Here is a 20,076-nt window from a genome sequence, read left to right as displayed (position 1 = left end):
TGACTATGGGTATACTCCAAGGGCTAGGCTCTCTTTTCTTTATACTTTCTTGGACACACAACAGTTAGTTTAAAAAAAAAAAAAAAGGAAACATAACTTCACTCTATTTCTAGAGAGCCATTAAATTGACTGTCTTCCATGAAGGTAATATACTCTACACCTATGCCTCTTGGAATCTCTGCTCCTCTTCAAGATTTCTCTCAACCTTTTACATAAAGCCCAATTACAAGTATACTCCCTCACAAAATTATCTTGTAATAATTTTGTACACCTTCTGTATATATTTTATGTAATACTATATTAGAACGTAAGATTCTAAGTCATGCAACTGGCGTGGGAAATTATCTGAGGAGGTATGAGCTTCTAAATTGACTTTATATTACAGAATGATGAGTTTCTGGAGAGATGATGGGAGTCCAGGAAATAACTGGGTGGGAAATGATTTTGTTAATCTCATTAGTGTTCATGGGTTTAATGACTATGCAGATGATTCTCATATTCATATATTCAAACTTAAGCTCCAATTACACATCACTAGCTGCCTATTGGACATTTCTACCTGGATGTCTCATAAATCATCTAAAACTCAACTTGTTTAATATAGAACCTATTAACTCCTGTCCCTCCTCCTCTTCCAATTTCCCTATTAGTGTCAAGAGCATTACTATCCTTCCAAACAACCATGTTTCCCACTTTGGTAATATTCTTGAATCCTTTCTCTTCCTCACCCCCTATATGAAACTGGTCATCAGATGCTCTATTTTCTTTTTTCATCAATACACTCTAATCACACAGTCATCTCCCTAATTCAGGTCCTCATTTCTCATTATGATTTTTGAATAGCCTACCATTTACTTGAGTCTCCTTGACTCAAGTATTTTCCTATTCTAAGTCACCCTCCATACAGTTGCCAAAATTACTGTGCAAATCAAATGTTACCTGACAATTCTTTCAATTTACTCCAATGTAAATTGCCTCTATAAAATCTTTTTATTTTTTTTTTTGGCAGTTAAAGCACTTCACAACCAGAACTTTCCCTACCTTCCCAAGTTTCTTAGATTTTATTCCTTTTCACATATGCCATGATATAATTTATTGATGATCACACTTCATTCCATTTCCAGACCCCAGTTCTTTTAAATTGGCTATCTCCCATGGCTGCAAAGCATTCTTGGTCTCCTGGAATCCCTGACCTCTTTCAAGATTCAATTCAGCTTTTTACATAAAGCGCAATTGCTAGTGCACTCCCTCACAAAATTATCTTGTATTAATTTGTATGTATTCTGTATGATACCATCTCCATTAGGGTGTAAGAACCTGAGAGCAGGAACGGTTTCATTTTTTGTGTCTTTATCCACAGAGCTTAGTAAAATACATATTAATAGATTAATGAATTCTTATTGATTGACTAATTGGCTGACATGATCCTTCGTTATTATGAATTTCTAAAACTTCCTCAAGCTCCAATAAGGAATGGGAACAAACTCTCAAGAGCCTAGAATGAACCCTTGCCAGCAGAAGCTTTAGAAACCATATTCCCCATTCCTAATTATGAGATCTAAACCTATCAGGTTCCAAGGCTTTTAGAGAGGGTGTGCTCCTGTTCTAAAGGGTTTTTTCCTTTTTCTTCTCAGGAAATGCTTCCCCTTTTCCTTGCTTTTCTTTCCTCTGAGATGTTAATGAGTATCCAGGGCTAGATGATCTTTTAATCCATTTGAGCCCTAAAATTTGGATTCTAGGATTCTTCCTAATCTTGTCTCCCCTGTAAATATGTAAATAATACAGAGCCAAAGAAACTGAAGGTGAAAAGGAGGCAGGAGCTGGGATGTCAAAGTAACGTTTCTTATACTAACAGAGATTTCTAACCTTAATGATGCAACAAAAGATGGATTAATCTCTTCAGTGCTACTGGGATATAACACGTGAGGGAGTCCCAATGATTTGGGGGTCCCTAGGCCAGTACTCACCTCTGATGCCAAGAAGACTCTTTCAAGCGGCAGCCCTAGGATGCACTCGTCCTACCGGGACTACAAGTCCCAGAAATCCCCGCGCAGATCCCCACTTACATCCCGATCCCTCCCCCGAACAACACCCAGAATCCTCAGCGACAAGCCCAGGTTCTCAACGAGACCGATAGTTTCTAAAGAGAAAAAAGAGAGGGGAGGTGTGTCTGGACTGCCATAGAGAGGCACAGATTTAGTCTTTTCTCGCTTCCTTCTTCAGCCTTCTTTGAGATTCTTTGACATTATGCTAAGAGGAATCTTTCCTTCTACCTAACGAAAATAAGAACCATGTTTCCTTGGCTCGGCCCCACCACAGACCATCCACACCCACTCTTCCCTCTTACCTTTGGCCTATGAAGAAGGCAGCTCGGCTTTTCTACGTAGAAAGACCTCTAGAAAACGTTCTCCCAGAAGTAGCAGTGACTATTTACTTCCGTTTCCAGGTCAATTTGGACTAGGGTGGGTTCCGATGGTTGTCGTAGAGATGAGGGCGGGGAATTCAATGTAAATATTTTAGTTCTTCCACTGTGAAAAACTGCAGCTGGGGATGCAAAAATGAAAAAAAAAAAAAAAAAAAGATGAGCACAAACACTGCACTTAAAGGAGATTATAGTTCAAATTGGAATTGATATATGTGTGCGAATAAGTGCAAGGAAAGGGAGTGTAAAAAGGTCGATCAAAAATGTTGTAGGAAAAGCTGCAAAGGGAGAGAGCGTTTTGTGTTGGGGGTAGGCTCTGGGAAAACTTCCAAGAAAAAGCTTAGGGAGACCTGTGAAAGTGCGCTTCGAGTTTTGAATAAGTATGGGCCAACAGCTTGCCTGGACAGAGGAGTGGATACAGGGGATTGAGAGTGGGAAAGGGGAAGAGAGTGAACGTGAGGAGACCGGGAGGGTCAATTACGGTAGAGGTGATGCAAACTGATTTTTTTTTTTTTTAATGGATGTGGGAGTTTGTGAAAGTAATATTGATGGGAACTGGCAAAAATATATAAGGGCTGAGGGAGTAAAATGGCAAAGGTATCTGTGGAGATAAACATGAAGGCTTGGGGAAGAGGGAGAAATAGAGAATCCATGAAGAAAATTTGGGAAGTTTAGAAGAGAAGCTCGTTTGTGGGGGTACCCAGTTCCTCTTACTCTCTCAACTCTGCAGTGCATCTCTACAATACATAATTCAACTGAAAACACCCTCTCTAAAGGTTCCAAATCTAATGGATCTTCCTTCATTTTTGAAAATGGAGGGCCTTTAGAGATTATATTGTGCAACCTTTTAATGCTGTCAGTCTTCCTCTTCTCGTTTAAGTTTTTATGACACTGCTCTCTTTTAGTTCTCTTGCCTGTCTAACTGATTTTTTGTTTTTTTCAGTCTCCTTGCTGGAGCTTTACCCACATCATACTCACTAAACTTGTACTCCCCAAGGTTCTGTCCTGGCCCTCTTCTCTTTTTCTTCTCTACTTTTTCACTTGATGATCTCGTAAGTTCTCATGGATTTAATTATCATCTCTATGCTGATAATTCTCTAATCAACTTATCCAACCCCAACTTCTCTTCTGACCTTGTTTCCTTTTCCCAACTGGCTCTTTTATCTTTAACTGGATGTTTCATCAAAACTGCTTTGCCTTCAAACTCTCCCCTATTCCTAACTTTCACTATCAAGGCCACCACAATCCCCTCAGTCATCTAAGTTGGAAATATAGTGGTCATACTCAATGTTTCTCCTTCACTCCCCATATCTAATCTGTTATCATGTATACATTTGTAACATCTTTCATATATGACCCCTTCTCTGACACTGTCACTATTCTAATGCTGCTTCATGCTTGCAATAGATTTCTGCTTGATCTCCCTGCCTCAAGTCTCTTCCCATTCCAATCCATCCTCCAGTCAATTGTCAAATTGTTCCTTCTAAAAGTGAAGGCTAGCTATAGTATCCCCATATTCAGGATTAACTGCATGGTTTACTATTACCTCCAGGATCAAATATAAAATCTTATTTGGTTGTTCATTAAACTTTTCCTCCCCCTTTCTCCTCCTTTTATTCCTCTAACAACTTAATCTCTTCTACTTTGCTGATCCTGTGACACTCGCCTCCTTAGTGTACAATTCATTTTTACTGACACTTCTATATATGAATTCTCTTCCTCCTCAACTCTTGTCTTCCAGGTTCCCTGTGCTTTTTTTAGTTCTAGTTAAAATTTCACCTTTCTCAAGAAGTTTTTCCCAACCACCTTTAATGCCTTTCTTGCATGATTAACTACAATTTATACATATGGTATGGCTTTTTTGTATATTGTTATTTACAAATTGTATCTCCCATTAGACTTTGAGCTTCCTGAGAGAAGGTACTGATTTTGTTTTATTTTTGCATCACTGATGCTTGCTTAATGGAGTGCTTGACACATAGGAAGTACTTACTGACTTGGCTTCACAGTTTGTAAGTGTTGAATTTAATAAGCTAGTGGGATATCTAGGTAGAGTCTAATTGACACTTGGAAAAGAGCTCATGGAAGGGATTGGAGGGTTGTATATATATTTGATGTCATGTGTAGGAGTACTATCAGAATTCAAGAGGACTTTAGAGTGTTTCAGTAGAGTTTTGGGGCAGAAGTCATGTTACATAGAGTTAATGAAGCACAAATAATTATCCTTACATGTCCAGACCATTTGGGACAGTAGCATCTTTCCACATGAGAACCTGGGAAACCTGCTTCTAGAAGAATTATGATGTCTAAAGAAAAGGCTTTAAAGAGACAGAGTATGGACCATATGCAAACAATCTATGATTGGTTCCAGTTGTCTAACTATATGATTATCTGCAGAAGCATTCAGAAAGGTCTTTCATTTTCATCTGTCTCTTTGTCTCAGTTACTTCTAGGGGATCTCTGTGATTCTTTCCCTCATGGCATTTGGTGAAGGAAATAGAATTCCTAACCTTAAGTTTGTATCCCATCTGCGTTTTTTTGAGGTTTTGCTTGTAGATGTTTTTTTTGTTGCTTGTAATGAGTCAGAACTCTGTACCTGAAACAAGGATTCTTACAAGGTGTTAACTCAGTGGAATTGATAAGACAATGGTTATCTAGTTTAGCATGCTGATTAATAGTTCTTTAGTTCAGTATATGTACTTAGTACTTAATATAGTTCTATAAGATTGACATCTATTCTACAAGATTCACATCTACGATGATGTAATTATAATAGAGTATATAAGCTGGGACGAACTCAGCCAGAGACATTCATTCCATCTCACACCATCATGGTGGCTGTCCTATCCTCCTGCATTTCCTATATTGAGACCAAGTCCCATCTGAAGGCCCTTCAGAAAGCTAGCCAGGTTCCAATTGAAGAAGACAGACTGAGAAGGAGATAATAAAGAATTAGGACTTTATCTCTGCCTATTCTCATGGTGATTACTCTGCTGAAACAAAGTCTGGTTCAGAGACCTTCAGAAAACCAACCTGAACATTACATTGCTGTTTTGTGTCTTGAGCTTCTCTGTCACTAGTATAGCTTTTTATGGTCATGATATTTTTTTGTTGTTTGATTATTTTTTCAGCTAATTTTTTTGAACCATTATTTTGAATGTTAGAATTAGATTCTGTTCACCTTGGGGAGGTTGGCATCACCATCCCAAGTTTCAGGCTTTTTCCACCCTGCTAATCAGGGTCTGTAAGTTTTTGGTGCTTCCAAGGTGATGTGATCCAAGGAGAGGTATGGTCACTACTCTCCTGGTTTTACTCTTGTCCCTAAGTAGGGACCCTGATCCCTTGCAACCATAAGCAATCCTCTACACTTTGGAAATAGAATAGAGCCCTTTATCCCTTGTAAATGCAAGGAAAATTGTCTGCTCTGGTTCCCTATAATCTCCTTTTGACCACTTGTTCAATACCCTTCCCATTCCAGTTTGATGAGAGCCCCTCAGATTATTTCTGCTGCTGTTTCTGCTACCTCCAAGGTCCACAAGTTGTGTTGCCTATGCTGAGTTCCTGGCCACTGTCACAGCTCTCCTTTACATCTTCCTAAATTGTCGTAGGCTGAAAAAATCTCTCACCCTGATCTTTTGTGGGGTACACTACTCCAGAATTTGATTCAATGTATTATTTTAAAGTTGTTTGGAGAGTTATATTGGGGAAATTTGCCTGAAATTCTCCCTCTATTCAGCCTTCTTGGCTCTGCCAATCAAGAACTGTCAAGTTTTAAAACTTGGATTGGGAGTGGAAATCATAGGAATTTGGGAATAGAAACCTAGGTTAAGTATTGGAGCTAAAACATCATTAGTGCTTCAAGAAGCAACCTTCTCAAACCATGCCAGAGAAAACTGAAATCCAACAGCAGTACTGTCTTTGGACATGAACTTGATACTGAACTCAATTTTATTATTATTATTATTTTTATTATAGCTTTTTATTTACCTTTTCTTCCAACTTTTCCCTTCCTTCCCTCCCTCTTTCCCCGACATGGCAGGTTGACCAATACATGTTAAATATGTTAAAGTATAAGTTAAATACAATGTATGTATACATGTCCAAACAGTCATTTTGCTGTACAGAAAGAATTGGATCTTGAAATAGTGTACAATTAACCTGTGAAGGAAATAAAAAATGCAGGTGGACAAAAGTAGAGGGATTGGGAATTCTATGTAGGGCTTCATAGTCATCTCTCAGAGTTCTTTCACTGGGTGTAGCTGGTTCAGTTCATTACTTCTCTATTGGAACTGATTTGGTTCATCAGAATTGATCATCATGTAGTATTGTTGTTGAAATATATAATGATCTCCTGGTCCTGCTTATTTCACTCAGTATCAGTCCATGTAAGTCTCCCCAGGCCTCTCTAGGTCATTAAAATAGTTTTTTGGGAGTCTGGTATAGCACTAAATAAATAGATTAGTTTAGGTAGTATTGTCATCTTTATTATATTTGCTCGCCCTATCCAAGAGCATTTAATATTTTTCCAATTGTTTAGATCTGACTTTATTTCTGTGGAAAGTGTTTTGTAGTTTTGCTCATATAGTTTCTGATTTTCCCTTGGCAGATTCCTAAATATTTTATACTATTGGTAGTTACTTTAAATGGAATTTCTCTTTGTAACTCTAATTGTTGTATTTTGTTAGTGATATATAAGAATGCTGATGACTGATGTGGGTTTATTTTGTATCCTGAAACTTGCTAAAGATGTGGATTATTTCTAATAGCTTTTTAGTAGAATCTCTGGGGTTCTCTAAGTATACCATCATATTATCAGCAAAGAGTGATAATTTGGTTTCCTCATTACCTGCTCTAATTCCTTTAATCTCTTTCTCATCGCCAAAGCTAGCATTTCTAATACAATATTGAATAGTAACGGTGATAGTGGCAACCTTGTTTCACTTCTGATCTTATTGGGAATGGTTGCAGTTGTCCCATACATATGATGCTTACTGATGTTTTGAATAGATGCTACTGATTATTTTGAGGAAAAGTCCATTTATTCCTATAAGTGTTTTTATTAGGAATGGATGTTGGATTTTATCAAATGCTTTTTTTACATCTATTTTCTACATCTATTGAGATGACATATGGTTTTTGTTAATTTGGTATTGATTGGTGTTATACTAGATAGTTTTCTATATGAAATTTCCTGCATTCTTGGTATATCTATTTAATCATGATGTATTATCCTGGGGATAATTTTCGTAGTCTTTGTAATATCTTATTTAAGATTTGCATCAATATTCATTAGGGAGATTGGTCTATAATTTCTTTCTCTGTTTTCAACCACCTGGTTTAGGTATCAGTAAAACATGTATGAAGGAATTTGGTTATTCATAACATTCATATACACATTTCAACATTCTCATTGATGGATCCACTCAGTTTCAGCTGGCATTTAAACAGGGCTGCACAAAGATTTGTACATACGAGTCCTTTCCCTTTTTAGTATCTCCTTGAGTTATAATAGTGAACACTGCTGGATCGAGGTATGCGTTTGATAACTTTGGCATATGTCAGATTGCTCCAGAATGGTTGGATTCGTTCACAGCTCCACCTGTATCATGTCCCAGTTTTCCACATCCCTCCAACAATCATCATTATTTTCGTCATCTTAGAATCGCAGGTGTGTATGGTATCTCAGGTTGTCTTAATTTGCATTACTCTGATTAATAATGATTGGACACTCTTTCTATGAGTGGGTAATGATTTCAATTTCATCATCTGAAATTGGTCTGTTTATATCCTTTGACCATTTATCAATTGGAGAATGGCTTGGTTTCTTATAAATTAGGAGTCAATTTCTTATATTTTGGAAATGAGGACTTATCAGAACCTTTCTGTGAAGATGTTTTCAGTTTGTTCTTCCTTCTAATCTTGTTTACATTAGTTTGTTTTTGTACAGAAGCTTTTAATTTGATGTAATAATTTTCTAGTTTGTGATCAATAATGGTCTCTAGTTGTCTTTAGTTCCAAATTTCTTCCTCTTCAGAAGCTGAGAGATAAACTATCTTATGATCTCAATTTATTTATAATCTCGTTCTTTATGTTTAAATCATGGTACCATTTTGATCTTATCTTGGTATGCAGGATGTTAAATGTGGTCCATGCCTAATTTTGCCATACTAATTTCCAGTTATCAACAGTTTTGTCGAATAATGTTCTTATCATAAATTTGAGGATCTTTTTGGGTTTGTAAAAATAATTGCTTATAGTTGGATTTCTGCTTGTGTACCTAACTGTTCTCACTGATCAACTAATCTTTTCTGTCAATACCAAATGGTTTTAGTGACTGCTGCTTTATAATATAGTTTTAGATCGGAATTTTCAACTAGAGCCACCTTCATTTGATTTTTTTTCATTAATTTCTTTTGAGATTCTTGACCTTTTATTATTTCCATATGAATTTTTGTTGTTGTATTTTTCTAGATCATTAAAATATTTTCTTGAGTCTAATTGTATGCTTTTAAATAAATAGATTAGTTTAGGGTATTTCATCTTTTATTATATTGCTAACTATCTTAGACTTGATATTTTTCCAATTTTTAGTTGACTTTTATGTGTAGAAAGTTTTTGAATTTAGCTTTCTATAATTCCTGACTTTCCTTTGGTAGATAGATTCCCAAAATTTTTATGCTTGTCGAACAGTTATTCTGAATGGAATTTTCTTTTGTATCTCTTGCTGTTTGGTTTTGTTGGTATGTATAAAAATGCTGAGTTGTGGGATTTATTTTATAACCTGAACTTTCTAAGGATTTGGATTATTTCTAATAGCTTTTTCGAGATTTAGGTTTCTAAGTATGCCACATATTCATTGCAAAGAGTGATAGTTTGGTTTCTCACTGCTCTATTCTATTCCTTTAATCCTTTCTCGACTCTTATTGCCAGGCTGTGTTTCTAATCTATTCATTATGGTGACAGTGGGCAACCTTGTTTCACTTTCAGATCTTACATGGGAAAGATTCAGTTTTCCCATTGCATATGATGCTTACTGATGGTTTTAATATATCTTGACTTTTTAAGAAAAAATCCATTTATTCTTTATCTCAGGTTTTTATTAGAAATGGATGTTGGATTTTTCAAATGCTTTTCTGCATCTATTGAAATGATCATATGGTTTTGTTAGTTTGCTTATTGATATAGTCAATTATGCTAATGTTTTCTAATATTGACTCAGCCCTGCATTCCTGGTATAAATCCTACTTGATCATAGTGTATTATTCCTGGGATGATTTTCTGTAATCTTTTGCTAATATTTATTTAAGATTTTAGCATCGATATTCATTAGAGGAGATTGGTCTATAATTTTCTTTCTTGTTTTCACCTACTGGTTTAGGTATCGTACAGGTTGTGTGTGCATAAAAGGAGTTTGGTAGACTTCTTCAGTCTCTATTTTTTCAAATAGTTTATATAGCATTGGGGTTAATTGTTCTTTAAATGTTTGGTAGAATTCATGTAAATCCATCTGGTCCTGGGGTTTTTCTAGGGAGTTGGTTAATAGCTTGTTCTATTTCTTTTCTAAGATGGGACTATTTAGATATTTACTTCTTCCTCTGTTAATTCTGGGCAAGCTATATTTTTGAAGGTTTTTCTTTCATTTGTTGTATTTATTGCCATAAGATTGGGCAAAATAATTCCTAATTATTGCTCTAATTTCCTTATTAGTGGCAAGTTCTCCTTTTCATTTTAAGACTAACAATTTGATTTTTCCCTTTTCTTTTTAATCAGATTTACTAAGAGTTTGTCTATTTTGTTGGTTTTCATAGAACCAACTCTTAGTTTTATTAATTAAATAGTTTTTTACTTTTCAATTTTATTGATCTCTCCTTTTATTTTTAGAATTTCAAGTTTAGTGTTTGATTGGGCTTTTAATTTGTTCCTTTCTAGCATTTTTAGTTGCAAGCAATTCATTGACCTTCTTTTCTTCTTTATGCAAGTAAGTTTCTAGAGATATGAAATTTCCTTATTACGCTTTGTGCATCCAACATTTTGATATGATGTCTCATTTTTGTGCTTTTTGGGTAAAGGTATTAATTATGTCTATGATTTGTTTTCACCAATCATTCTTTAGTATGAGATTATTTAGTTTCAATTATTTTTGGTCTAATTTCCTGCTTTTTGTTGAGTGTATTTATTGCATCGTGGTCTGAAAGGATGCATTCACTATTTCTGCCTTACTGCATTTGAGTTTGAGGTTTTTATGTCCTAATATATGGTCTATTTTGTATGGTTCATGAACTGCTGAAAAGAAAGTGTACTCTTTCTGTCTCCATTTCGTTTTCTCCAGAGGTCTATCATATCTAACTTTTCTAGTATTCTATTTACCTCTTTGACTTCTTTCTATTTATTTTGTGGTTTTGATTATCTAATTCTGAGAGTGCAAGGTTGAGATCTCCCACTATTATAGTTTTTTGTCTATTTCTTCTTGCAGCTCTCTTAATTTCTCTTTAAAATTTAGATGCTACACCATTGGTGCATATATGTTTAATTTGATATTACTTCATTATTTATGCTACCCTTTTAAAGATATAGTGCCTTCCTTATCTCTTTTAATTAGATCAATTTTGTTTTGCTTGATCTGAGATCAGATGGCTCCCTGTGTTTGATTCACCTGAAGCATAGTAGATTTTGCTCCATCCTTTACCTTTATTCTGCATGTATCTCTGCTTCAGGTGTGTTTCCTGTAAACAATATATTGTAGGGATTCTGCTTTTAATCCATTCTGCTAATCTTCCTCTTTATGGGGAGTTTACCTGTTCACATTTATGGTTAAAATTACCCATTCTGTATTACTTGCCATCTTGTTAACCCCTATTTATGGTTTTCTCCTTCTTTCCCTTACCCAACCTTCCAGTATTAAACTTGTGAGTACCACTTGCTTCTCACAGTCCTCCTTTTAGTATCCTCCTCCCCATTTAGAGTTCCTCCTCCTATCTTACTCCTTTTCCTCTCAATTTCTGTATTCCTTCTGCTTAGCTTTTCTTCCTTTTTCACTTTTCCTTCTCACTTTCAATGAGATGGGAGAGTTTCACCATATTGAATATGTCTAAAATTTTTCTCTTAAAGGTCAATTTTATAGCAGTAAAATACCACTATATTCATCCCTCCATTCTTTTCTCTCAGATATAATGGTTTCCTTTGCCTCTTTGGAGATATAGTACCCCCACTTTACCCTTTTTCTGGTACAATGTCCTTTCCACCTCTAATTTCTAGAACAAGGTATACATGTATTTTTTTATGCATCTTTATAGCAGAAATACAGTTCCCAAGATTACTTTTTACCTTTCTAGGTTTTTCTTGATTTCTATATTTGTAGATCAAACTTCTTGTTAAGTTCTGTTTTTTTCACCAAAAACAGGTGAAATTCACTTATTTCGTTGAATGATCATTTCTTCCTGGAAAAGATGCTCATTCTGGCTAGTAAGTTATTTTGGTTGCATACGAGTTCTTAGCCTTTGGAATATCATATTCAGGCCCTTCGATCTTTAATGTGGATGCTGCTAGATCTTGGGTGATCCTTATTGTGGCTCCTCTATATTTGAATTGGGTTTTTCTAGCCGCTTGGAGTATTTTTTTCCTTTGTTTGAGGGTTCTGGCATTTGGCCACTATATTTCTTGGTGTTTTGATTTTAGGATCCTTTCAGTGGGTGATCGATGAATCCTTTCAATGTCTATTTTACCCTCTGTTTCTATGACTTCTGGGCAGTTCTCTTTGATAATTTCCTGGAAAATAGTGTCCAGGCTCTTTTTTTCATTGTATTTTTCTGGGAGTCCAGTGATTCTCAGATTGTCTCTCCTAGACCTGTTTTCCAGATCTGTTGTTTTCCCCAGAAGGAATTTCACATTTTTCTCCATTGTTTGGTTTTTTTGGTCTTGCTTGACTGATTCTTCTTGTCTCCTCGAGTCATTCAATTCCATTTGTTCTATTCTTATTTTCTTTTTTTTTTTTAATTTAATAGCCTTTTATTTACAGGATATATACATGGGTAACTTTACAGCATTAACGATTGCCAAACCTCTTGTTCCAATTTTCACCTCTTACCCCCCACCCCTCCCCTAGATGGCAGGATGACCAGTAGATGTTAAAATATATTAAAATATAAATTAGATACACAATAAGTATACATGACCAAAACGTTATTTTGCTGTACAAAAGAATCAGACTCTGAAATATTGTACAATTAGCTTGTGAAGGAAATCAAAAATGCAGGTGTGCATAAATATAGGGATTGGGAATTCAATGTAATGGTTTTTAGTCATCTCCCAGAGTTCTTTTTCTGGGCATTGTTCTATTCTTATTTTCAATGAAGTGTTTTCTTCACTCACTTTTTTTATATCTTTTTCTAATTGTCCAATTTGTTCTATGGAATGTTTTTCCATTTTACCAAATTTATTCTTTAGAGAGCCATTTTCTGTTTCCAGTTCACTAATCCTATTTTTCAAGGATTTGTTTTCTTTATCCACTCTGTCTTTAAATGAGTGGAATGACTTCTCCAGACTCTCTTGCCCAGCCTCCCTCTCCTTTTCCCATTTTTCTTCTAGCTCTGTTGTGAGAGCCTTTTTAATTTCTTCTATGAGATTCATCTGTGCTGAGGAACAGATGATCTCCTCCTGTGGGGATTCACTTGAAGATAATCTGTTTTTAGTCTCCTCAGGGTTTGGAGTCTGTTCTCTGTCTATATAAAAGCTGTCAATCGTTAAAGTCCTTTTTAACTTTTTGCTCATTGTCAGAGAAGAATCAGCGACAAACTAGCAAAGAAAAAAAGGAAGAAAACCCCAAATGGAATCTGCTTTTTTGGGGGAGGGGCTGGGTGGCGTTACTGAGCTTCCTTTACAGACTACAGGGGCAGCAGCGAGGCACTAGCAGGACTGTGCTGTGCCTGTGCTCTGAGACTCTGAGAGTATGCTGAGGCACTGTGGGGGAGGGGTGGCCGGTCTCAAGGAACTCCAGCTGTTTGGGGTTGTATTCTTCACCCCCAGTGTTTTTAGCTTCTCTGCTGGGCTACTGACTTGCTGCCAGGGCAAAGTATCCAATCCTATAGTGAAGCTTTACCCGCAGAGACGGCTGAGATCACACCCCAACCCCCTCCGGTCTGCTCGGCTGTGAGCTGCCTGCTGAGCTCTCACTGCTGCTGCCTGCCTTCAGCCTGTGCCCGATTTAAAACCGTCCCGCCCTTCAGCAAAAACAGACCTTTCCTGGCGTCTTCTCTTGGTAACTGTTTGTGGGTTTTTTTTCAGTCAGGCATTAATTCAGAGGCTTGTAATGAGATGGATTCTGAGAGAAAATGCGGAGCTTACACAGCTGTGTGCCTCCTCGCCGCCATTTTGGCCGGAAGTCCGACATTGTCAATTTATGGTGAAACTTCTTCCACCTCATTGAAAAGTAGGAGGAGAAAAGTGAAAAGGGAAGGAGTAAGCTAAGTGGAAGGGAATACAGAAATTGTGAGGAAAATGGATAAGATGGGGGAGGAAGTCTAAGGTAGGGGCGGGACACGAAAAAGGGAGGACTATGAGAGGCAAGTGGTGCTCACAAGTTTAATACTGGGAAAGAAAGGAGAAAAGCATAAGCAGGGGTTAACAAGATAGCAAGTAATACAGAATTGATCATTTTAACCATAAATGTGAATGGGGTAAACTCCCCCATAAAGAGGAAGAAGTTAGTAAACTGGATTAAAAGCCAGAATCCTACAATATGTTGTTTACAGGAAACACACTTGAAGCAGGGTGATACATACAGAATAAAGGTCGAAGGTTGGAGCAGAATCTGCTATGCTTCAGGTGAAGTCGAAAAAGCAGGGGTAGCCATTCTGATCTCAGATCAAGCAAAAGCAAAAATTGATCTAATTAAAAGAGATAAGGAAGGGCAATATATCTTGCTAAAGGGTAGCATAGATAATGAAGCAATATCAGTATTAAACATATATGCACCAAGTGGTATAGCATCTAAATTCTTAAAAGAGAAATTAAGAGAGCTGCAAGAAGAAATAGACAGCAAAACTATAATAGTGGGAGATCTCAACCATGCACTCTCAGAATTAGATAAATCAAATCACAAAATAAATAAGAAAGAAGTCAAAGAGATAAATACAATACTAGAAAAGTTAGATATGATAGATCTCTGGAGAAAACGAAATGGAGACAGAAAGGAGTACACTTTCTTTTCAGCAGTTCTTGGAACCTATACAAAAATTGATCGTATATTAGGACATAAAAACCTCAAACTCAAATGCAGTAAGGCAGAAATAGTAAATTCATCCTTTTCAGACTACAATGCAATGAAAATTCCATTCAACAAAAAGCCTGGGGAAAGTAGACCAAAAAATAATTGGAAACTAAATAATCTCATACTAAAGAATGATTGGGTGAAACAACAAATCATAGACATAATTAATAACTTCACCCAAGAAAATGACAATAATGAGACATCATACCAAAATGTGTGGGATGCAGCCAAATCAGTAATAAGGGGAAATTTCATTTCTCTAGAGGCCTACTTGCATAAAATAGAGAAAGAGAAGGTCAATGAATTGGGGCTTGCAACTAAAAATACTACACAGCGCTTGCTGATGGATGAGGCAGTATGTGACTATTGGATGAGAATGATTATATTTGTCCATCTCTTGGTTAATGCGAGCAATTACTCCTTTCTTAGACCTCACCATGCTAGGAGCACCATCAGTTGTCACCTGGCTAGTTTAGCCCAGTCCAGCTCCAAACCATTCATAGTTTGGCAAACCTTTTCATCCTCTCCTGTAGTTGTTCCTTTGATGCTCTGTAGTGCAGCAAGCTCTTCTATGACTTCAGAAAAATCATTCATCCTACGAATAAAAATTAGAAGTTGTGCAGAATCATGAACATCATTGCTTTTGGCTAATGCCAAGGAAAAATATGAAATTTTTTTATGGAGTTTTGCAAATGCTGATGCAGATTGTCTCCCATTTCTTCAATCTTCTGTGTAATTATAGGTCCTGAAAGACTCACTGTACTAAATAAATCAGCCTTCTCTGAACACATCTCTTTGGCAACAGAAAGAAGGTATTCTTTAACAAATTCTCCCTCTACAAATGGTCTGCCAGTGCATGCTATTAGCTTGGCAACTTGAAAACTTGCTCATAGTGATGAAATATTGAGGTGCTTCTGCTTCACAAATGTATTTTGCTGAGTTGTCCATGTATTTTAATATTTTATATTTTCTCACTTCTCCAACCAACCAATCATATTTATCTTTATATTGAGTTTCATAGTGTTGACACAAATTATATTCTTTGAATACAGAACATAGTGTCTGGCATATCAGACATACAGCTTTTTCCTTGGACTGCATGAAAAAGAAATCATAAATCCACTGTTCTTTGAATATCCTACAATCCGAGTCAATTTTTCTTTTCCTTGACATTATTTCCTAAGGATTCCAAATTTCTATTAGTAAAATTCCAATATATATATATATATATATATATATATATATATATATACAGTGCTACAAAAATAATATACCAATATTATTGTTCTGTAAGAAATGACCAGCAGGATGAATACAGAGAGGCTTGGAGAGATTTACATGAACTGATGCTAAGTGAAATGAGCAGAACCAGGAGATCATTATATACTTCAACAACAATACTGTATGAAGATGTATTCTGATGGAAGTGGATTTCTTTGACAAAGAGATCTAACTCAGTTTCAATTGATCAGTGATGGACAGAAGCAGCTTACACCCAAAGAAAGAACATTGGGAAATGAATGTAAACTGTTTGCATTTTTGTTTTTCTTCCTGGGTTATTTCTACCTTCTGAATCCAATTCCTCCCTGTGCAACAAAAGAACTGTTTGGTTCTGCACACATATATTGTATCTAGGATATACGGTGACATATTTAACATAAATAGGACTGCTTGCCATCTAGGGGAGGGGGTGGAGGGAGAGAGGGGAAAAATCGGAATAGAAGTGAGTGCAAGGGATAATGTTGTAAAAAATTACCCTGGCATGGGTTCTATCAATAAAATGTTATTATATATATATATATATATATATATATATATATATATATATATATATACCAGCAATAACTTTGCCCACACAGAGATATACACACTGCAATGCCCAACTTCCTCCAAGCTATGTCTGCACTGTGATGCCTCCATTTCCTGCACTCTCTCTCTCCCACTCTTCACGCTCCCACTTCAGACCTTCACTGCTGCAGTGAATTCCCCCTGTAGCGGCCATGACATGCGTAACATACACTGTACATCCCCTGCGCCTGTCTATTGTGGTGGCTGCTGTTACTGTACAAGGCTGCGGGCCTGGCCTGGGAACTCTCTTCACCCTGGTATCGCCTCACACTCTGTCTCTGCCGCCTCAGCCCAGTGCCGGAAGTGTGATTGCAAATGTGAGTTTAGGTCCAATGTCACTTCTGGTCTGATTTTGTCATAACCCAGTGGGCTGCATAAATGTCCTCAGTGGTCCGCATCTGGCCTGCGGGCCGTAGTTTGAGGACCCCTGCCCTAAACTAATATATTTTGTGCTATACCAATCATACTCCCAAGAAACTATTTTGATGACCAAGAAAAAATAACAAAATTCATATGGAAGAACAAAAGTTCAAGAATTTCAAGGGAATTAATGAACAAAAAAAATATCAAATGAAGGTGGCCTAGCTCTATCTGCTCTAAAACTATATTATAAAGCAGTGGTCACCAAAACCTTTTGGTATTGGCTAAGAAATAGATTAGTTGATCAGTGGAATAGGTTAGGTTCACAGGACAAAATAATTAATAACTATAGCAATCTAGTGTTTGACAAACCCAAAGATCCCATCTTTGGGGATAAGAATTCACTATTTGACAAAAACTGCTGGGAAAACTGGAAATTAGTATGGCAGAAATTAGGCATGGACCCACACTTAACCCCATACACCAAGATAAGATCAAAATGGACCCATGATTTAGGCATAAAGAACGAGATTATAAATAAATTAGATTATAAATAAATTAGAGGAACATAAACTATCGTTTACCTCTCAGACTTGTGGAGGAGGAAGGAATTTGTGATCAAAGAAGAACTAGAGATCATTATTGATGACAAAATAGAAAATTTTGATTATATCAAATTAAAAAGCCTTTGTATAAACAAAACTAATGCAAACAAGATGAGAAGGGAAGAAATAAACTGGGAAAACATTTTTACACTTAAAGGTACTGATAAAAGCCTCATTTCCAAAATATATAGAGAATAAAAAATCAAGCCATTCTCCAGTTGATAAATGGTCAAAGGATATGAACAAACAATTTTCAGATGATGAAATTGAAACTATTTCTACTCATATGAAAGGGTGTGCCAAATCACTTTTGATCAGAGAAATGCAAATTTCTCAAAACATCTCTGGGATACCACTATGCACCTGTCAGATTGGCTAAGATGATAGGAAAAAATAATGATGAATGTTGGAGGGAATGCAGAAAAACTGGGAAACTGATGTATTGTTGGTAGAGTTGTGAATGGATCCAACTATTCTGGAGAGCAATTTGGAATTATGCTCAAAAAGTTATCAAACTGTGCATACTTTTTGATCCAGCAGTGTTACTACTGGGCTTATATACTAAAGAAATACTAAACAAGAGATCTGTACATGCCAAAATGTTTGTGGCAGCCCTGTTTCTAGTGGCTAGAAACTGGAAAATGAATGGATGCCCATCAATTGGAGAATGGTTGGTTAAATTGTGGTATATGAATGTTATGGAATATTATTGTTCTGTAAGAAATGACCAGCAGGATGAATACAGAGAGGCTTGGAAAGAGTTGCATAAACTGATGATGAGTGAAATGAGCAGAACCAAGAGATCATTATAAAAAGAACAAGATAAAAATCCGAACACTATAATAGAAGAAATAATAGAAGGAAATTGGCCAGAATTTCTGAATATAGTCAATGAGATACCATTTGGAAAAATTTGTAGATTGGTTCTAGGAAAAAAAAATATATATAGGGCTGCAAATTCCAAGACACGGTGTTAAATTTAACTAAAAATTTATTTCATGAAAAACAAGTTCCAAAAGTAATCAGGAGAAAGACTTTCAAATACAAGGGAAAGAAAATTCAAATAACATTAGCCTTTTTTGTACCCATCAGAAAATGCAGAAGGAAACACAGCGATTTTTGAAGAGAAGTAAAGCTTAGGATGCAATCCCAGAGTGAATGTAAATCTAAACCTAACCATAAATGAAAAAAAAAGATGGACATTGAATCATAGAGGCATCTAAATCAGTTGTTGTTTAGTCATTTTTCAGTTGTATCCAATTCAGTGCAAAAACAAATCACCAGCAATTCTATGTGTATTATCAACCAAACTTGTCAGTAAGAAACAATTTCCATTTAACATAATTACAGATGGTATAAAATACTTGAAGTTTTGCCTGCAAAGAAAGGCATATGAACTTTAGAATACAATTACAAAATTCTTCATAGAAATACAGATTTGAAGAATTGGAAGCATATTAATTGCTCATTATTAGGCTAAGCCAATAAATGACAAAACTGGAAAGTAGTCTGAAAGATACTAGGGAATATACAAAGACAAGCTGCAAATGGGTGTATGATTAGATATAAAGGAGAATATAAACAAATTAGTGGAGTAAGGAAGAAATTACCTTTTAGATCTGTAAAATAAAGGAAGAGTTCATGACCAAATAAGAAACAGAGATAAAATGGTAATTTTTATTATATAAAATTAAATTTTTTTTGGACAAAATCAATACGGCCAAAGTTAGAAGAAAAATAGGGAACTGGGAAGAGGTTGGGTGAGTGGGATTTTACAAGTTTCTCTGATAAAAGTCTCATATTTAAGATGTATAGGAAATCAAGTCGGATTGATAAATGGTTATAGGACAATGAATAGGGAATTTTCATAGAAATCAAAGTTATTAATAGCTATATAAAAATCCTCATTAAAACAATCTCATACCCTTCAAATTGGGTAAAATGATAAAAAAAGAAAATGGCAAATGTCAGAATGGATGTGAGAAAATACTTTAATGAGAACTGGACCCACTATTCTGGAAAGCAATCTGAAACTATGTCCAAAATATTTTTAAACTTTGACCCAGAAATATCTCTACTAGAGCTATATCCTAAAGAAAACAAAGAATAAAAGGATTATTTATGTAAAAAACATTTATAGAAGCTATTTTTGTGTTGCCAAAGAACTGGAAATTGAGGTGATGTCCAGATGATTGAAGTTTTGGTATATGAATACGATATAATATTATTGTCCTGTAATAATACCAACAGTTCCACTTTACATAAGATCACATTATGCAAATTTGTTGCTGCTCCTGGAATGTGGCAGTGGCCACAGTAAAGCACTGTGCCATGGGTCCTACCAAAACCACTCCAGCTTGGAACTCCAGATTCCAAGGCCAGGAAAATTGCTAGGGCTACAGCACCTATAGAGTCCTTTAAGAGAAGGGCTATGTCCAGGGTCCACTCAGGTTAAGTAAGAATTGGTTGTAACAACAAAAATGATAGTGAATATTTATACTATGTTCTAGGCACTATGCTAAATGTTTTGCAATTATAATCTTATTTGACAATGTTTGGGACAAAGACACCTACCC

General features: G+C 35.9%; 1 protein-coding gene across 3 annotated transcripts in view; it reads right to left on the bottom strand.

The window, feature by feature from the left end:
- LOC100922483 (zinc finger protein 24) overlaps window positions 1-2,524 on the bottom strand; it is a 39,856-nt gene extending 37,332 nt beyond the window's left edge. The window contains exon 1 of one of the 3 annotated variants that reach the window (XM_031968462.1): window positions 2,348-2,524. The gene's annotated coding sequence lies outside the window, so the exon portion shown is untranslated. Of the gene's footprint in view, window positions 1-1,967 lie in introns of all 3 variants that reach the window. The other 2 variants (XM_012550127.3, XM_031968461.1) reach the window with 2 other exon arrangements.
- Window positions 2,525-20,076: the final 17,552 nt, after the last annotated feature.

The sequence above is a fragment of the Sarcophilus harrisii genome, chromosome 4 (assembly GCF_902635505.1).
Source record: "Sarcophilus harrisii chromosome 4, mSarHar1.11, whole genome shotgun sequence".
Lineage (NCBI taxonomy): Eukaryota > Metazoa > Chordata > Mammalia > Dasyuromorphia > Dasyuridae > Sarcophilus > Sarcophilus harrisii.
This window is presented reverse-complemented; position numbering and strand designations above follow the sequence as displayed.